The 20477-nt window shown below is 36.2% G+C and overlaps 1 pseudogene; it reads right to left on the bottom strand.

The window, feature by feature from the left end:
• Positions 1–1769: 1769 nt before the first annotated feature.
• On the bottom strand, positions 1770–2615 carry LOC149264595 (expansin-A16 pseudogene; annotated as a pseudogene).
• Positions 2616–20477: the final 17862 nt, after the last annotated feature.

The following is a 20477-nucleotide window of genomic DNA, read 5'->3' as shown; positions in this document are numbered from 1 at the left end:
TTATGTGTTAAGACGGCGTTGAGCCTGTGGCCGCGATTCGATCAGTGCAAGCAAACAATAAACAAAGCCATTACAGTGCAAATCATGTTTGTCAATTGGGCTCCACTTTCTCTGGCGGTTCGCAGATTATCTTAAAAGCAGGGTTAGTTTTCGATCGCATGTAGAAATTTACGTTCATGCTCCTCGTTTGGACGTTAGATGAGTGTTTGATTGGGATGGTTTCGTTTTTGTCTGTTTTTTTCTCTTCTTTCCTCCGCAACATAGAGGTGAAATGGATATCAAATTGACAGAAATAATATTAAACTAAAGGAAAATGTAATTTTAATATATAAATTAAAATGGTTTATATTTAGGAAAGAGCAGAAATATGTTAATAAACTAAAATTTAATTTTTTCTGGAGATAAAACCCATCTAAAAAATCACAAACAGATTACTTTATTAGGTTTTTTTAATTCTATTTTTCATTTTAAAGTAAAGACAATACAATTTTCTAACATTAAAATCCAATACTAAAATATAATAAAAAAATCAAATATTTTAAACTTAATATTACTAAATTTATTAGTATAATAACCTAATATTTTAAACTCATTATTAAATCCTAATATTAAGGTTTATAATATAAAATTTAATATTAAGATTTATAAAGTAGAGGTTATATAATAAGGTTTATAATCAATAAGGTTTACAATATTACAATCTATATATATGGATTTATGATGTCATGATTTAAAAATTTTAAATTTATAATAAAGTTTAACATTAGAGTTTATAATATTAAACCTAACTATATAAACTCTATTATAAAACTTAATATTAAATTTTATATAATAAACCCTAATATTAAAAACCTTATATTATAAACCCTAATCCACCTTACATAGAACCTAGAACCTATTGCTAAAGCCGGATCCTATGAAGCATGCTATGAACTCTTTACTTATTACAAACTCTATATTTAATATTAAGCTTCATAAATATTTACTATACACCTAATAATATGGTTGATATGCCTATTTATATAAATAAACCAGATTTAATAAAGTAGTTTTGTGTTGGTATTGACCAGTGAAATATATATATATATATATATATATTTCAATATTGTTTAAAAAAAAGTAAACTGCATTCCATGAAGTAAATGAGTTGTCTTTAGTGCACTTTTTGGACTTTTAAGTGCCACAGAAAAATTTGAGGTGAAATCTTGATTTGTATTATTTAAATTGGTTTTCATCACCCTAAAACACCGCTAAGACACTTTGATTGTGCAGAGATTACCCATCAAATTTGTGATTTCCATAAATTGCTGCCGAATTTTAGAAAAATTTGACAAAAACCTACTGTAAAAACTTTCAAAAATATCACACTAAAAACAACTCCTATAATAAATAATAATGGAAAACGTTTAGTCCAAACACCATTTTCAAATTCTGAGATATATATTTTATTGAACGCAGAGCCATTGGCGGTTCACTTCTTTTAAAAACGAACATTTGCTTGTAACGTTCTTACACAAACGAACATTTAACCGAACACATACCACAGCACACTATCGCATATATCGATATGGACTCTTTTTGAGCGGGTGGCGGCATGGAACGCACCTCTGCCCTACCAACTATCTAGACAAAACTATATATATATATATATATATATATATATATATATATATATATATATAATATATATATATATATATATATATATATATATATATATATATATATATCTGTGTGTGTGTTTCCACGTAGCCCTAGCCGTACCGCTTCTAGAATTGATTTCCTTGGAAGGTCTGTCCAAATTACAGTCGGAGGGAGCCACGTTGTACGAAGTAAATGTTCGGCCACCGCTAGAGGTGACTTGGAAGGAGAGAGCTTGATCCTTGATATTGGTATTGCACTGCCAGTTCTGCCCCCAGTTCCTTCTCATAGACACCCACCCGGTATTCGACCCCTTCACCTTCACGTTTGCCATCGCGCCGTCTCCGCCGACATTGGTAATGAGGATGAGGTAGAAGTAGTAGTTGCCATTAATGGTGAACCTCATTCCTCCTCCTTTCACACATGCCACTCTGCAAACAATCATCATAATGTTACCTTATAATCATTTAACCTTTCAAAACTTAGGCGTAGATTTCTTCAGAATTAAAGCAGAGAAAGTTGAATATATTATACCTTCTGTATTGGATTGGCACGATTCCAGCCTTCCAGATGGCGAGATGTTGGAATGCAGGCATGGACATGTCGAAGTGCTCTCGGGGAGGATTGCACCATCCGCCATTGTCGCTGGGGTGGGCGTAATTGGGGGGGCAGAAATTGGTAGCGGTGACCACAATAGAAGGGCTGCCTGGCAGACACCATTTGGGGTCATCCACACATTTTATCTCGAAGCACGCGTCGCAGGATGCCCCATTGTTGAAGAGAGCAGTGCTTAGAGCAGCAGTGTTGGTCCCATAACCTTGACTGTATAAGTTGCCGTAACCACAGGCACCCTCTGCAACATTAAACACATTCATATCAATAAAAAATAATCATGGAGAGCTTATCAGCTAATTAATGATGAATTAAAAGAATAAGAACCGGAAATGGTTAGTACCCATGGTTCCAACCGCCATTGAGATCCTGAGAAGCAACTAAGGTATTAGCGATGAATATGATAGAGACTGCTGCTAAGGTATTAGCGATGAAGCAACTAAGGTATTAGCGATGAATATGATAGAGACTGCGGCCGTTGGACCAGAGAACGTACTTGAGCATCTTCTCCCCTTCCGAACCCATGAACGGACGGGGCACAAACTCATCCGCTCTATCAAACAACTTTGGATCCTTGGTCGCAAAAGACATGAAGAGTCTCTGCGAAGAGTCTCATCGCCAGCAGAAGAGTCTCATCGCCAGCAGGCAGTTTCTGCGAAGAGTTTCATTGCCAGCTGAAGAGTCTCATTGCCAGCAGAGTAGGCCTGGCCTTTCATGGCCCATTACCATGAGAAAAAAACTATTTTTCTATGAAAAAACAGATTAAACGAACGGCAGAAAACACCCCAATCATCTTACACACAAAATCAATGGCTCAGGATTGCACACGTCACATTTTAGGAATGTCTTTCTTAGAGGGAACGCCTTACGGCGTAATTAAAAAAACCAAGAAAGCCCCTCAGCATGGATTCAGAGTATTAAATTTAAAAAACCAAGAAATCGTCTAACCATGGAGAGGGTCTAATTAAAAAAACCAAGAAATCGTTAAAAAAGCGCCTCAGCATGGATTCATTTTAAAAACCAAGAAATCGTCTAACCTTGGAGAGGATCTAATTAAAATAACCAAGAAAGCGCCTCACCATGGATTCAGAGGATTTAATTTTAAAAACCAACAAATCGTCTAACCATGGATGCACAGGATCTAATTAAAAAACCCAAGAAAGCGCCTCGACATGGATTCAGAGAATTTAATTTAAAAAACCAAGAAATCGTCTAACCATGGATGTAGAGGATCTAATTTAAAGAAACCAAGAAACTGCAGGCTCCATGATCTAATTTATAGGAATTGAGCTATGCTAATGAAATTTCTAAAATCAAATCGATTCCTCTCTCTCATTCAGCTAATCTTATTTGCAACCCGAGTCATCCATACAAAGATTTTGAAAATAAATTCACTAGAATGCCCCCATTTACCTGTGATCGAGCCGGATGCCTCATTTAACTGGGCAGAGTTTTCCTGATTCAATAATTATGCCATACCTGCCTCTGCCTCTCAAAGAATACAAGCTCGGCCTCTCAAAGAATACAGGCAAGCCTCTGCCTCCACCTCCCAGAGAATACAAGCACACCAGGCAGACAGACACACCAAACAGATGACAGAAACACAGACATAACAACATAGACCAGACCACATTCATACACACAACATGGAGCTCCAAACATACAGACGAGACTAGACCACACAATGCAGGAAACTGTGAGAGGAGTAGGAGAGGCACAACAATGCCAATGCCAATATGAATTGAAAGATTGAATCGAATTATAGCAACCAAGGTTCTTGACCGTTGAGATAACTCGTTTGATAAGCAGCGCTAATTATCTCTCGAACCAAGATTCTTGACCATTGAGGTAACTTGTTTGATAAGCAGCGCCAATTTTATCTCGAACTTTGCTTCCATAGACTGTCAAGTTTATTAAGAGCGGAGGGCTGCGATTGCAGCGCTGCTTATTTCTTAGATGTTGATGTCAATTCTGCTTGCAATCGAGGGCTCACATTGCAAAATCTGGAAAGATGCTCCAGCTTTTACAGCTAGACAACAAAAGCACAATCCATGTGATGTAATCAAAAACAGAAAGCTATAGCTAGATAGCAAACCAAAAATAGAATCGACTAACTTGTTACTTAAAATAAATTTTAAAATAAAAACATGTAGATATAAAAGAAGGCTCAAAGCCCTTTTTCATGTCATTATAATGACATCTACATATCTTAGTTTAAGAATTAAATAATTGAACCAGATTAAAATAATTAAAGAGTCCTCAAATTGTTGGGACAACCTATGTCAGTTTTCTCTTCTGATAAGCATTATGAGCTGTCTTTTACATGCTGTTATCACAAACTACCAATTCAAAAAATAGGGCTGGGATTGCAAGATGTGGAAAGATGCCCCGTCTAATGGAGGATGTATCCACCTTTTTTAACTAAGAAACAACAGCAAATGCAGGCTATTTCTACTCATATCAATTGACAATAGAGGAAAATGTAGAAGGAAAATCCCAACTAGGAAACCTTGCCATCTTTTGAAGTTTGTGAGTGATGTAGTATCCATTATAGATGGCTTTGCGATCTTGCACATAAGGTCTACCAAGGAGGTTGAATTTTCTCTACATTGCATTTATATTAAGGCTTTAAACATTCCACGACCATATTATTATGCCTAATAAAATTTGATATCTACTCAACTATTAATATATAACAGGTTTAGCAAGTATATTTATGCATGAGTTGACTCCTATAGTAGAATTCGAAGCCTATAACTATTTTCATGGTGGAAAAATTTTACCTTGTTCATGCTTAAGTATATAATAGGAAGAACGTGTATGGTACTACCAGTTTTTTTACCATATTCACTTGTGAGTGAGCAAATTTGGCATAATAGACACTTTAAATGATAGACATGTTTGGTAGAATTCAATAAATTAGTGGACACTTCATACAAATACACCCTAGAACTACTACAATTTTCTATTTGGTTGTCCCCATATGTGGGGAATTCCTTTTCCCTTTAGAGGAATTAGAGCACCTACATTTATTTTCGGATTAGATTAGGTGAATTGCAATTTATTGGGATCAAGGAAGGTAGAAAAACTTGGTTTGTGTTTATAATCCCCTTAAGCTTCTTCTTGGCAAAGGCCTAGGGTACAAAAAGGTCCTTTGAATAAATGTAACCAATTAATATGGCATGTCGATTAGGGGATTCAACTAGATTGCCTTCTCTTGTTGCCTATGATTTGAAGCCCTCGCAAATGTTCCATAACATAGAGAGCATCTTGATGAAGCATGTAGAGGATGCAGACAATAAGGATGTCATCTCTCATGGCATTATATCATGGATTTGATGAGAGATCCAGTCTTCTTTTAAATGTCTAGGGGTAACATCTCTTGAATTGAATTCTTAATTAATTTGTAGTATTGTAAAAATTGAAAACTTAAATTCCCATCTTAGGATAATACTCCCTATTGTTTAATGTTGACTCTTTCCATTTAATATTATATTATTATCAATCTTCACATTGTAATGTATTGTATGTACGTATATGTATAAAATATGGTACAACCCTTTACTCAATGGTGCCACTATCACTAGATTCCCATGAACAGATCATTGACGCCTTCAAATTTACTTCTAGCTCTTGCCTCAGTTTTTTTTAATCCTTTCACACTGGTTTTATTATGCCAATCTTTTACTCTTAATTTCCATTGTTAGTTTATAGAGTTCAAGAAATTTCCTTTGTATTATATAGATATGTTGGAAATTATGTATGGGATACAATTAATTCTTTGGCATTGTACCGGATAAAAAATATTTTCTGTGTGTTTTGTCCATATTTATGGTCTGTTTCCATAACTATGTTGCAGTCACGAAGATCAATATATGAGTTGTTAGGTTGAGTTTTAGGTCCAAGCTACAAATAGGGAAAACATTGGATTTCCCCTTAGCACATTTATGTTTTTCTGCTAATTTTTTTTGTAGTTCAAGGTATATGTAACAAGTAACTCTTTGGCATCGTCATGGATAGACTTAATTTTTTCCCATGTGTGCAACATACTTTTTTGGTTTTCTACTAGGGGCTATGTTGTAGTCAAATTACTTGGACTCCCTCTACATTTTTGGTCAAAAGACATTTTCAAATGGATAGGGAATGCTCTTGGAAAGTATATGGACTTCGATAAATCCTACATGCTGACAAGCAACATGTCCATGGCTCTCATTCTGGTCTTCCTTGATACCATAGAAGGTCTGGAGGAAATCATGCAGCTGCATTGGTAGGACACGTGCAAGATTAAGATATTGGACTATGATGGAGTCCCTTACCGATGTAGGAGATGTAAAAAAAATTGACACCTCTATAAGGATTGTCCCCATCTTGCATCCAGCTCGACTTCGATCGCTTAGTTTGAACATGCTCCTCCAAATCTAGATACCAATCGATGAGGGAAGGCACCTGCAAGTCAGATGGCTGATCAACCTTTGGATGCTCTGGCTTCTTGTTGGACACCTAATCCTCAATGGGTTAGTGTGGAAACTGAATAGACAAAAAGAAGTCCAAGAGACCTTGGGATGTGAAACCCAATGGTCAAACAATGTACTATAAATGTATATCAGTTGTTAATAAAAGATGTACTCTCATGTTTTATCTTTCATATTATCTTGCTGCCATGTGTGTGTTTAACATGGTATTAGAGCAAGCATATTCCTGCCCTGCATAATTAATTTGAGCCATTTGTTTTATGGCCTTTCTATGTAGGTTATTTATGCCATGACTTCTGCATTTCATGAATATTTTCTTAGCTAAATTTTAGCCGCAACCTGTGAGTTCTGCAACTATCCATCAAACCTGCCCACTATTCTCTGCCCATGAATCAAAAGAATTATTAGTGTGTCATTGTATCACCCATCAAGCCAGCAAACATTCCTCTCTCTGTCAGCAAAATTGCAGCAAATGCTCTTACGGTCAAAGCGCAGGTCTCAAATCAGTTTTATATAACGTAACTCCTCTGACATTTCTATTCCCCCAACAGACTGTGTACAATGTTTGGGTCTAGCCCCAAGGTGTTCACGCTTTGGACTGAAGAGGGGGCTCTAATGCTTAAGGTGGACCCGGGCTAATTCAATCTGCTAGTGTTTTGATAACACCCATGGGATAAACTCAAGCCTCTGAAAGCGTAATTTGAACCATCCTTGAGAGAGAGTTACCACTGACAAAAAATATGTGAGGATTTGACCCTAAATCTTGAGCACCCACTGCTTCAAACGTGTTGCCGAGTATGCTCGTCCCTGAACACAACCAACCAAAACTCAGTCGAACGTATCCATAACTTCTCCATTTCTATATCAACCCCAAAAGTGATGGATATTTTTTTATTCCCTCCTTAACCACGTTGAAGCACTTTTCAGGGAACCCCAGCTTAATGGGGGGTGTTCTCACCTGCACAGATACTGGCGGGTTCGCTGTAGCGTCCGAGATAGGATTCCCAGACAAATCGATTTCGGGGGGGAGACGAATCAGTTAAAAATCTAGATGTAGGGGGGTCGTGGGAGGGAGGAGGGGGGAATGGGACCACAAGTTCAAGTGTTTGGGCCGAGAAGGATTGAGATGATGGAGGTGGTATGATGTGGGAGAGGGAAGGTGAGGAGGATGATGGTATATCCGATGGATACGGGGGATGAGGCGGGTTGAGGCAGGAATAAATGAATTGAAGAGAGGTTTGAACTGAAGAGAGGTTGGGGATAACAGAGGGAGGTCGGTTCCAAGTGGGAAATCCACCACATCCGGGTAGCCAGAAAATGGCAAGGTAGAGGAGGACGACCCAGAATCGTGAGTCTGTAGAGCTAGAGAAGTGAAGGTAGGATATTCTGAGACAGAGTAAATGCTAGAAGGCTTGGCTAGGGTAGAGGGAATGTTAAGTGAAAGATTCGAGGAGATAACCAGAAAATGTGAGGGGAAGATATTCCAATGGGGGTCCAGTGGAGAGGGATCCTCGGAGTAATCAATGACGATGTCCTCCATGATAACCTAACATAGATGTATGATTGTCCCAAAACCACAACTGACAAATGTCGAGTCAAGAGGGAATGCAATGCGGGTCACCGCGAAAAAAAAATAAAGAACAGACCGTATGGGTTGAAAAAGAGGTGGTCATCTAGTTAGAGAGCAAGTGATATTCTAAACAGTGCAGGGCACAGGTAAGCGAAGTCAATCGAGGTTGATGGGTATGCCGCCATCGCCAGAAACTGATGATAACCTAGACTGTGGTTCAAGTTTGTTTTCTTCCAACAAACCCTCGTTTTCGCCACTCCCCACAACCTACACCTATTTCCATGCCTCTACATCAACATCTATTAGTTTTTTGATAGCTTTTAGCTTAGGAATATTTTTGAATATTTTCCTAAATTTTCCTAGCAACATAGAAAGTAAAGAGAACTAAAAAAAAAAACTACAAAAATGAATAAATAAAAGAAAGACTATTTAAAAGCTACCTAATGTGTGATCTCTTCCTTCTTAAAATACCTGCTCCTCTCTACAAAGAAAAAAATTACAAAAAATAAATAAAAATAAATAAAATATTTCCTTCTTAAAATTTGTGCTCCTCTCTTCAAAGCAAAAAGTTACAAAAAAAAATAAAAAATAAAATATTTATATGACTAAAGAATATTGTTTACCCAAAAATCGTATGATGTGTTATATTTTCCTTATTATAACCTACCTCAATTTTTTTTATTACCCATTTTTCATCAAATTAAGACGACCTTTTTGCTTCCCTCATGTTTTTAGTGATCACAACTTTGCATTTTAAATTTCCCTCTAAGCATTTAGTAATTTCCTGGGAGATTCAAAATCGGAGTATGGTGGTTACAGTCGCATCTAAAAAAATTAGCTATCAGGAGATGGTTACAATTGCATCTGAGAAATATTAGCTATTGGAGATTCAAAGTTTTTTTGAATTGTTGTTGTTGAATCAGAGAATAGTAGACATCGAGACTTTTCTCTTCCTAGCCCTAAGGTGAATCTTATCAGCCCAAAGGTTGGCTACATTTATTAGATTTTTATTCTAGGGTCTTTATTTTGTATGTGGTGGCAATATGCATTTAGTTATCTTGTTGTTATGATAAATTCTGCCTTGAGGTTCGCCAATGATTTTATGTAATGTTGAGTGAATTTCGGAGATGTTTGGAATGCCATTGTTAGGATATGATGAATGTTTAAATACCCAAATTTTATTATATCCAGGATTGGTTTTTACTTGCATAGAATAACTTAAAGCCTATGATAGATTCAATCTGTTGTTGTAATGTTGTTGTAATGGTTGTAGATGGGTTACTATATAATTGGATTTTTGAAATAAGTTTGTAACCATGGGCATGTTTTTTCATTTTGGTGAAGAAGGGTTGTGAAGTGGAGCAATATGGAAAACTGGGGGTGTCAAAGAGTGGAATGGGTCCAGTTATGGCATGAAAGAACCTCAAGTCACTCAATCTTCTCAGTCTCAGATAGTGAATGCTCGAAGGGACAATGAACACTCAAAGATTCCATTCCCTTCAAATTTCGATGGACCAATGAGTCATCCTGTATGCTCTTTTGTTGGAGAACAATCATTTTGAGGGCCTTGTTCCTAGTTTTAATCAGTTTGGCATGAAAATATTCAACGTTTTTTTAACCAACTCTATGGAAGAATGCCAACTACTATAGTTATGGTCATGTTCAATGATTCTTAGTTTGCAAGAAATCCCAGGCTCTGTGGGAGCCCATTGCCTAGGCCCTGCGTGCTTAACACGGTAGTGACCCCTTATCCACGCCCTATTATTAAAAGCTTTCCAGTGGAGCAATATTTTAGGCCATTTTTTAAGAGGCATGAAAGGCTAAATCCAGGGAAGATAGCAGGAATTATTGCAGGATCCATTGTTGGGGGTGATTTCCATGATGTTCCTTATTAGCTTTTTTATGGCAAGTGGTACAGATAGCAAAAGCCTGGGGATGAGGCTAAAAATGCTATAGGTGATAAGATTTCGATTGAGGAGAGTGGTTATGATATGTATTATGTTAAAATAGATGCTAAGAGCCTTCAGTATGAGTAGAAAAGGAGTCAGGTCCTTATGTTCTATAGTGGAGAAGCTCAGATGTACACTTCAGAGGATCCGCTCTGTGCATCTACTGAAATTATGGAGAGAGGCATGCTAGGGACTACTTATAAGGCTTCGATGGAGAACAAAATGATTGTAACTGTCAATATATTGAAAAATTCTAACAAGATGACTAGGGATGAATTTGAGAGGCATATGGAGATGGTGGGTAAGCTTTGACACAAGAATATAGTTTGTCTTAGAGCTTATTTCTAGGCCAAGGAGAAGCTTCTTGTATGTTATAACTATCCCAATGGAAGCCTCTTTTCTCTCATCTGTAGTATGTGCATGATTACTTCTAAACCCCTTCTCTTCAAGCTATAAAAAGAGGAGTAGAGAATTTTTACTCCTCACAAAGTTTGTGTTTCTCATCCTAACAGCCACTCATCTCTTCCACAAGGTTTGAACATTTCTCTCATCTATTTGAGTCCAAGATCTTTACTATTTCTTGTAACCCATGTTGAAAAGCTTCAATTGTGTTGAATATACAAGCTCGACATTGAATAGACCAACCTACAAATAGAGTCTTGATAAAAATTAGTACAATCTCCCTCTGTCGTCAACCCCTAGATAATAACAAACTCAAGATCATAATACACATCATAGATTTACCATATTATTTGTCCTCGGGAGTTGGGTTTAGTACCTCTTTATTCTCCATCCCTTTAACCATTTGACAATCTCTATGGCTCTCTTTGTAGGATTCATTAAGACTTGAAGGATTCTCTACGACTTTCTTTTTGGGCATAATTTGGGATTTGTTTTTTATTTTCTTTTCTTTTGCCTTTGAAGTCTACCAGAGATATTCCAATCCCATTAACTTAGTTTGGCTACTAGGGGACGAGGGGACACTGATATCAAAACTCCAATTTCTTGTACATCGACATCATCAATGAACTTTGGTTTTCAAAACATCAGTTGTCTTTGGATATTTTATTCCTCCCAAATATTGACTTAAAGAATTATTGTTATTGGGAGATATAATCAATTGAATGGCCCATTTTTTAAAGTCAATGGTGGACTCTTGCATGGTTCGTCCTTGTCTCTGTTGAAAGAGATTCCATTATATTTTCTTTCTTACTCATATCCAATGGGATAAAACTACCACATAATGAGATTCTTTAATGTTTCCCATTGATTTACTAGTGGTTCCTACTCAATTATTCGAGTGGTAACATAACTTTCCCACTAGGTTAATGCATGACATTCTAAATTCAACCAAGTGAAAGAGATTATTTTCTCTTCACTAATTTCATGCACACATAAATAAACATAGAGATGTTGTAACCATTGGTTGAATTTAAGGGTGAAAATCTCAACTACATAAGGCTTGAAGTCAATCTTCGTTTTCTCTCTGATGGGTGTCTGGACTTTCATAATGCTACCCATTTCCCACTTTTTCTTATCTTCTCATTTAGATTCTTCTCCTTTAGAACTCAAACTTCATCCATGAGGTTATGTTATTTTTTTTCCTTTCCATCCTTATGGTCTGCTACAACATGTTTAGAGACATATGGATAATTTGAGTCTATAGATTAATAATTTTGGTTTGCAATTCACCACCTTCTTAATTGACTCCCATATCAAAATATTGAGATTGTTTCTTTCTTCTTGCTCCAATCTTAGATTTATTAGGAGTAGTTTAAACCAGGATTGTTTACTTTGTCAATAGGGTACATATAACAGATGTCCTCCTCTCCTTGTAGTGCTCCTCAAGAATGTCCAAATATATCAATTGAAATCCTTCATTTGTGTGGAGTGCTTCTCAAGGTTGACTATCATTCTTCCTTAAGATCGTACATTGTTTCCATGTGTGTTACTTTGAGCTAGGGCACTCAAACCAAGCATTTAACCTTTGACCCTGTCTTCTTTGTCTTGCAATGGGTGTTGGGACCATTAAGACCATTCTCCTACTTGCTTGAAGTAGTATTACCAACTTTTACTTTGTTATTAGATTGTTTTATCTCTCCCCTTCCAGTGCTTTCTTTTATGTACCTCGCACTATATTTGGCACTATACCTGGTACCATTCCAAATAAATATTAGATTAGAATGCATATAATGCATATAGAGTGAAATATATAGTACCATATAGTACTTGGTACTTAGTACCATCCCCTCCCTCTGAATTCCAAACCTTCTAATTCAAACCTTGTGCTCTATATGGTGCCTCGCTTTGGTCGTAGATTAGAGAGACACCTTTCCTCTTTATGTATGAGCCTATTCTTTTCTTTCTTTACTAAAATTTATTCTTTCTTTTGGAATCTATTCATGCATTCTCGTCTTATTTTTTTGTACTACATTCTATAGTGAAACCACACACTATGGCTCTACCAAGGCTAGTGAGTTGGTTCCAATCTCTATGGTTATGTTCCATCCATATGGCTACTAAATGAGCTCAACCTTTCTAAGCTTCTAAGAAGGCTAGTGTTATTGAGTACCACTTCTTCCTTTGCATGCAAACTATCTCAATTCATCCCATCCTTATTGATTGAGTTCAACTTCCCACTTCTTTCTTTGCAATCTAAAGTGAGTAGTTCCACTTCCCTATCTATCCTTCCATCTTAAGAGGATGAGTTCCCATTTATCTTCTCTAAGAAGTAGTGTATTAGTTCCCACTCTATGGCTCTAAGAAGTAGTGCAAGTCTCATAGGGTTCCAACATTGGGCAACTCAAGGATCTTGCCACTATCACCTCAGCAACATTCGCTCTAACTTTGAACCAGGAGATAAGTCTTTTGGGGTATTCCAAGGAATCAACTTGGATATAAGTGTTATTTTAATGATTTCCAAGTACAAGAGAGATTGAACTCAATGTGAAGGTGAAATATGTTAAGTCAAGTGATTCGTGGTAGTTATGTGGTAGAAGACTAGTATCACATAAAAAAGGGACTACTTCTATTTAGAGTGATTACTTGTGTCAGACAATAAGCATGTGCACATTCATATTATGTCAAATTTATTTAACCAAACAGATGCAAAAAAATATGTAATTGTATAATCCCTTGGTAATAATATTATTCCCATAAAAGGTGTTGATATACATCATAACAAAACTAGTCTCTATCATAATCAAACCAACACTTATATCATGTCATACCAACATTTTGTTTTCAGTCAACTAGCATATATATATATATATCTATATATATATATATATATATATATATATATATATATATATATATATATATATATATATATATATATATATATATATATATATATATATATATATATATATATAGTCAATTACACCAGGTATATATAAAAAAATTAATCAATTATATCAGCAGCAGATTGAAACTAGTTTTGGAGCTAGTTCTCCTAGGTAAGTGGGTACATTTTTGAGTTCAAACCAAAATAAATAAGAGGAAAATGTACAAACGTACTTTTGTAGTATTGAGAGTGAGTCATTAAGGCTTGAATCAATGGATTATGAAAAATAGCAAGTTCCTACCATCAAATTAAGGAAATTAACCATCAAAATGAGTCCTAGATACAAGGAGAATACTTAGGAAGAAAAGATTCGTTCCAACAGTTGAAACTTTCTCAAACTCAGTCAAACCTTGATAGTAAGTTTGATACAAACCTATAAAAACAATAAATTTCTTTATCCTACTAGCTAGGGAAAAACAAGGAGGTAAGGTGCTTATGTCAAGTAGGTCTAGATTTGAGTATTTTAGGGTTTTATAGTACTTAAAGGTTTTTATATGGCTTAGGGTAAAACCCTAGATAAATCGTTATCTAAGATGAGACTCTGGGTTTTGCTAAAAGTATCAAATTTATGGTAAGACTAGTGCCTCACTCTAATCTAGGGTTAGGACAATGGATTCAAAGCAACCCTAGGGCTAGGGTTTGAGGTTAGTCAAGGAAGGAGAGTGAAGTATAGCAAGCACAACTCCAAGCATAATAAAATGGTTATCATAGATTAGGGTTTTATAAGGATGAGGCATAAAGCTATGGAATTAATCAACTAAGGCTTCCAAACTATGTTTTAGTCTTGGTAGACTATGAGGACACCTAACAAATACAAGGGAGAGGAACCATCAAAGTAAATAAATATTGAACAACTAGGATGATCACAAGAGTAATTACTTGAGAAATCAACCATGAAAGAACATAGCGCCTCACTAACCATGAACCAAGTAACCATGAACATCAACCTCAAGACAAATCTCTACTCCTCTATGCCAGGTTCATAGTGAGTAGTCATTATAGTATGGGAATAATTCTTAACCGTATGGGGTGAATTTCTCCTATTCCCACTTGAATATTTTGGATGACATGGTCTAATGCTTTATCCAAAACCCATCCCATGAATTCCCTTAAGGTAGTTGGAAGGATAGGGAAACCCAACACCCTTAATGATTTAAGGTTTATCGTCCTTCTCCTTTTCCAGCATGATGCTAACATTTTCGTTTATTAGAATCTTGGTCCTTCTCGCCAAAGTGTTTTCATCCATTTTCTTGTCCCATTGTTTGATTTATTTCCTTCCAAACAACCCATACAAAATTTGGGGGCCATATCCCACTAGACTTTGACATCCCATTGGCTATAATTTGGAAAAAGGGAGGCATAACCCATTTTCATCACAGGGGTTTAAATAGTGCACAAAAAGCCTTTCTTGAGTAGTTGTAATGTAACAATAGATGATCCACATCTATGGACCCATTTAAGTACAAGATGCAACAAGAAGTTGGTTAGTGACATACCACTTTTCCTTAGATTCTTCGTCGTTCTTCAACATAAGTAAAGTCTCCCTCAGTGCTCTGAGAACCCCTATATAATAGCAAACTCAAGGTGATGATAGAAATCACAAATTTACCAGATTACCTGTCCTCGAGAATTGGGTCTTGGACCTCTTTTTTCTCCGTCCCCTTAACCATTTGGCAATCCCTATGGCTTTCTTTGTAGGTTTCATTTAGACGTGAAGAGTTCTCTATGACTTTCTTTCTAGGCATCATTTGGGCTTGCTTTTTTATTTTCTTTTCTTTTCCCTCTAAAGTCTACCAGAGATATTTCAGTCCCATTACCTTAGTTTGGTTACTAGGGGACACTGATATTAGAAATCCAATTTCTTGTACATCAATTTCATCATTGGACTTTGGTTTTCAAAACATAAGTTATCTTTGGATATTACTATGTAGTCCTCCCAAATATTGACTTAAAATATTATTCTTATTGGGAGGTATAATCAATTGAATGGCCCATTTTTGAAACTCAATGGTGGACTCATGCATGGTTTTTCCTTGTCTTTGTTGAAAGAGATTCCATTTTATTGTTTTTTTCTTACTCATATCCACTGGGATAGAGCTTCCACATAATGAGATTCTTTAATGTTTCCTATTGATTTACTAGTGGTTCCTCCTCAATTCTTAGAGTGGTAACATAACTTTCCCACTAGGTTAATGCATGGCCTTATAAATTCAACCAAGTGAAAGAGATTCTTTTCTCTTCAATAACTGCATTCACACTTAAATAAACATCGAGTTGTTGTAACCATTGATCGAATTTAAGGGTGAAAATATCAACTACATAAGGCTTGAAGTCACTCTTTTCTTTCTCTCTAATGGGTGTTTGGACTTTTATACTGTTCCCCTTTTCCCACTTTTCCTTCTCTTCTGATTTAGATTCTTCTTATTTAGAACTCAAGTGTCAAACTTCATCCATGAGGTTATGTTATTTTTTGACCTTGTCATTCTTATGGTGTGCTACAACATGTTTAGAGACACATTGATCATTTGATTTTTTAGATTAATAAGTTTGGTTTCCAACTCACTACCTTCTTGATTGTCTCCTATATCAAAATATTGAGATTGTTTCTTTCTTCTTCTTGTTCAAATCCTAGATTTATGCGGAGTGCACCCTTTAAACCGGGATTGTTTACTTTGTCAATAGGGTGCACATAACACATGTACTCCTCTCCTTGTAGTGCTCCTCAAGAATGTCCAAATATAGCAATTTAAAACCTCAATTTGGGTGGAGTGCTTCTCAAGGTTGACTGTCATTCTTCCTTAAGATCATACATTGTTTCCATGTGTTCTCCTTTGAGCTAGGGCACTCAAACTAAGCATTTAAACTTAAACCACATCTTATTTTTCTTGCAATGGGCGTTGAGACCATTAAGACCATTCTCCTAATTGCTTGAAGTAGTATTGCCAAATTTTACTTCATTATTATACTGTTTGATCTCTTCCCTTCCAATTCTTTCTTAACTGTGTCGAGCACTATAACTGGCACTATACCTGGTACCATTCAAAATAAATATTAGATTAGAATGCATATAATTCATAGAGAGTGATATATAGTACCATATAGTACCTGGTATTATCCCTTCCCTTCCAATTCCAAACCTTCTAATTCAAACCATCTTCTCTATATGGTTCCTCCCTTCGGTCGGGTATTAGACAAAAACCTTTCCTCTTTATCTATGAGTCTATGCTTTTCTTTATTTACCAGAATCTATTCATGCATTCTTGTCTTCTCTGTCTGTACCATATTCTATAGTGAAACCACACACTATGGCTCTACGAAGGCTAGTGAACTAGTTCAAATCTCTATGGTTATTTTCCATCCTTATGGCTACTGAATGAGTTCAACCTTTCTAATATTTTAAGAAGGCTAGTGCGATTCATGCAATATTTCTTGATTCATCCCATCCTTAGTGATTGAGTTCAACTTCCCACTTCTTTATTTGCAATTGTTGACACCTAATCCTTGCGATTGGATGAATTTATGTAAATAAATAAATTAGAAATATGAACAGTCATCGGGAGATGAACTGAACAATCTCTCCCTCATGTATGTAATAAAGACCTACCTGATGGAATAATACAGTCGAATCATTTTTTCCTTATGGAGTTACTGCCTGGCCTGACATGGTATAAGAGCCAGCTCCCAAAATAGTTGTAACTCCCACTGCCCAGTGCTCTCTGTCCACTGCCAACTGCTCTCTATCCCCTCACAGTTCTTTGCTGTACGCTGTACGGTGCTGCCAAAATTCTTTTGAACCACACGCTGCCTGTTTATAAATGTTGGTAGCCTGCGCTTGACATTCACCTGAACGATGCATGATGCATCACTGCTCCACATATTCTATGTTGAAACGTTCCTCTGCCATATTCTCTGCTGAAACGTTCTTGGCCATATCAGCATTTGGATAGACCCTGTATTGAATACGTTGTTACGCTGCTCTCTGGTGTGGCTGCTCTCTAGTGTCAAAGTGCCGCATATTGAAAATTTTGGGTGGTTAACCTCATATATCTGTTCTGCAAATTTTGAACCTGCAAACCATTTTATTTTGGGTCACCAAGTTCATTTGGGTTGGCTGGAATCTATCATAAGCAGATTTCTGGGACTGTTTTTTCACCTGGACGTAGATATATTTGAACGCTGTCACATATACACTGTTTTTTCACCTGGACACAAATATATTTGAATGTTGTCACATACAGTTGAACATTGGACGTAGATATATTTGAATGCTGTCACATATACGTTGTTTTGGTAGCTGTCACATATACGTTGTTTTAAACGCTGTGAGTGTGGAGTATCTCAATCAAAATCCCGCTGACAATTGTTGATGTTGCATTGACTATGCAATGCATTGGTTTCTATGGTGAGTACCATGCAAATTGACTATGCACTATCCAATTTTATGAGGACCAAATAAGTTTTAAATTGTGAAAAAAAAATCCCTTTTATGAAGGCCGAATGGTGTTTTTAAATGGTGGATTTATATGAGATTTAAAGAAAAACACTTATATGGGTCACATGGTAATTGAGTTTTTATATAAAGGGGACATATGGCATATACATATATAATGATGGATTTATATGAGGTTTAAATCAAAACACTTATATGGGTCACATGGTATTGGCATCCATATTGGTATATAAGGAAGAGATTTGAAATCTTTTGAGAATGCTCTTTTGAGTACAATTTTACTGTATATTGGTAGAAGTATTTTTCTATCAGAAGAAGTAATTTTTTTTACAGAATGCATTCAATCATATCCATGGTAGGAATAGTTCTCACTGGCAAGGAGAACTATCCTAAATGGTCCCGGATGATAAAACACACCCTCATTTTCAATGAGTTGTGGAAAGGAGTGTGTGTCGGAGACAGAGACAATGAGATAGTACAACCTACCTCAGACAAAGATCTCGTCATTTGGGAAAGCAAGAACAACAAAGCTTATGCATTAATCGCAACATCTGTAAATGAAGAGGTGAGTCACCATATTTCATCATATTCAACTGCCTTTGAAGCCTTACAAAAGCTGAAAGAACTCTATGACTCACATTCTGCACTTGAAGTTGTTCAACTCATGATTAAACTCTTCACTCTTGAATGGAAAAATAATGATCTTCTTTCTCTTGCATGTGAAGTAAAGTCTATAATGCATGATATAAAATCCACTAAGGTTGAATTGGATATTCCTCTTATTGCTTTTCTCAAGGCACTTTATCCTACTTACTCCAATTATCTTGAGTCATTGCAAGCAAATGTAAATCTCAAAGATATAACCTTTGACTCTCTTTGAGAAAGTTTGCTGAAAGAGAAAAAGATTTTCGAAAGAAGACAGCCCCTGAATCTTCTGAAGAGGCTTTGTGCCTTGCTCATAAAGAAAAGCATCCTGCTCAAGATTCTACAAGAGGAAGAGGTGGTCAAAGAGGAAGAGGAAGATATTTCAGAGGAAGGTGGGTAGACATTCTCAAGGAGAAAAGGCAAATTTGCATTGCATACGCTGCAAAAGAAATGGATCACATGATGCCTCTACATGCAAGATACCATGGGACAAAATTGAGAAAAAAGAAACCAACAGAAAGGTAAAACGGATGATACAGACAAAGGTAAAGCACCTGAATCTGCTCACTATGTTGTGGCACAATGTAACATTGGAGTAAATGAAGATTTATTTAATGATTCACTTGCTTCTTGGAAAAATGATTGGTTGCTTGATTCAGGAGCAACATGCCACATGACTCATAGAAAAGATCTTTTTGAAGATTTCACTGACAATGTTGATGGAGCAATATACTTTTGCATATCAATAAAAAATCAAGCCTTCAGGGCTTTGCACAATTAGGCTTAAACTGCCTGGTCTTCTAGACATTCTTCTGGATCATGTTCTATATCTCCCACAGCTCAAGAGAAACTTGTTGTCCTTGGTCCACATCTGCCAGCAAGGTCACTCCATTCATATGTTTGATGGCAAGCTTGAGGTAAGAAAAGCATCTAACCACTCACTTGTCATGAGGGGAATAGAAGAAGAAAGGCTTCTCAAACTACAAGGAACCTCTGCTCATGCACAACATTTCTCATACAATTCTCATCATGAAGAAGTTACACTTCCATCAAGTTTATTATGGCATGCTAGATTTGGACATTTGAACTATGACAGTCTCTGCTTGTTGAAGAAAAATGGTGTTGCTGGTTTGCCTACAATTCCTAGAAAACTTAAGCAATGTGATGCTTGCATTCTAGGAAAGCATAACAAACAGTATTTTCATGATTCACATTCAAGAGCACATAGGAAACTTGAACTCATTCATTCAGATTTATGTGGTCCAATGCCTGTTCCTTCTACAAATGGAAATAAATATATCATGACATTTATTGATGACTACACCAGAATGTGTTGGGTTTATTTATTGAAGAACAATTCTGATGCTTTTCAAACATTCAATAATTTTAATAAATGGATTCAAAATGATGCACAATCTCATATTGGATCTATTCGCACTGATAATGGAAAAGAATACACATCAAATGAATTTGAAAACTATCTTCACCAACATGGGATCAAACATCAAACAACTGTGCCTTATAATCCCCAATAGAATGGTGTAGCTAAAAGAATGAATATGACAATCTTAAATATGGTACGGTCCATGCTCTTCTTCAAAAATGTAAAAATAATGTTTTGGGCTGATGCTATTCTATGTGCTGCATATATAAAGAATAGATGTCCATCTCATGCTATAAGAAACAAGACTTCATATGAAATGTGGTATGGACATGTTCCTTCGGTAAAGCATCTCAGGGTCTTTGGTTCCACCTGTTATGCCTTGATACCAAAGTTACATAGAAACAA

The sequence above is a fragment of the Pinus tabuliformis genome, chromosome 6 (assembly GCF_031772625.1).
Source record: "Pinus tabuliformis cultivar Carrire ecotype Pingquan chromosome 6, CPIR1, whole genome shotgun sequence".
Classification (NCBI taxonomy): domain Eukaryota; kingdom Viridiplantae; phylum Streptophyta; class Pinopsida; order Pinales; family Pinaceae; genus Pinus; species Pinus tabuliformis.
The sequence above is the reverse complement of the archived record's forward strand: the minus strand, read 5'-3'. Positions and strand labels throughout refer to the sequence as shown.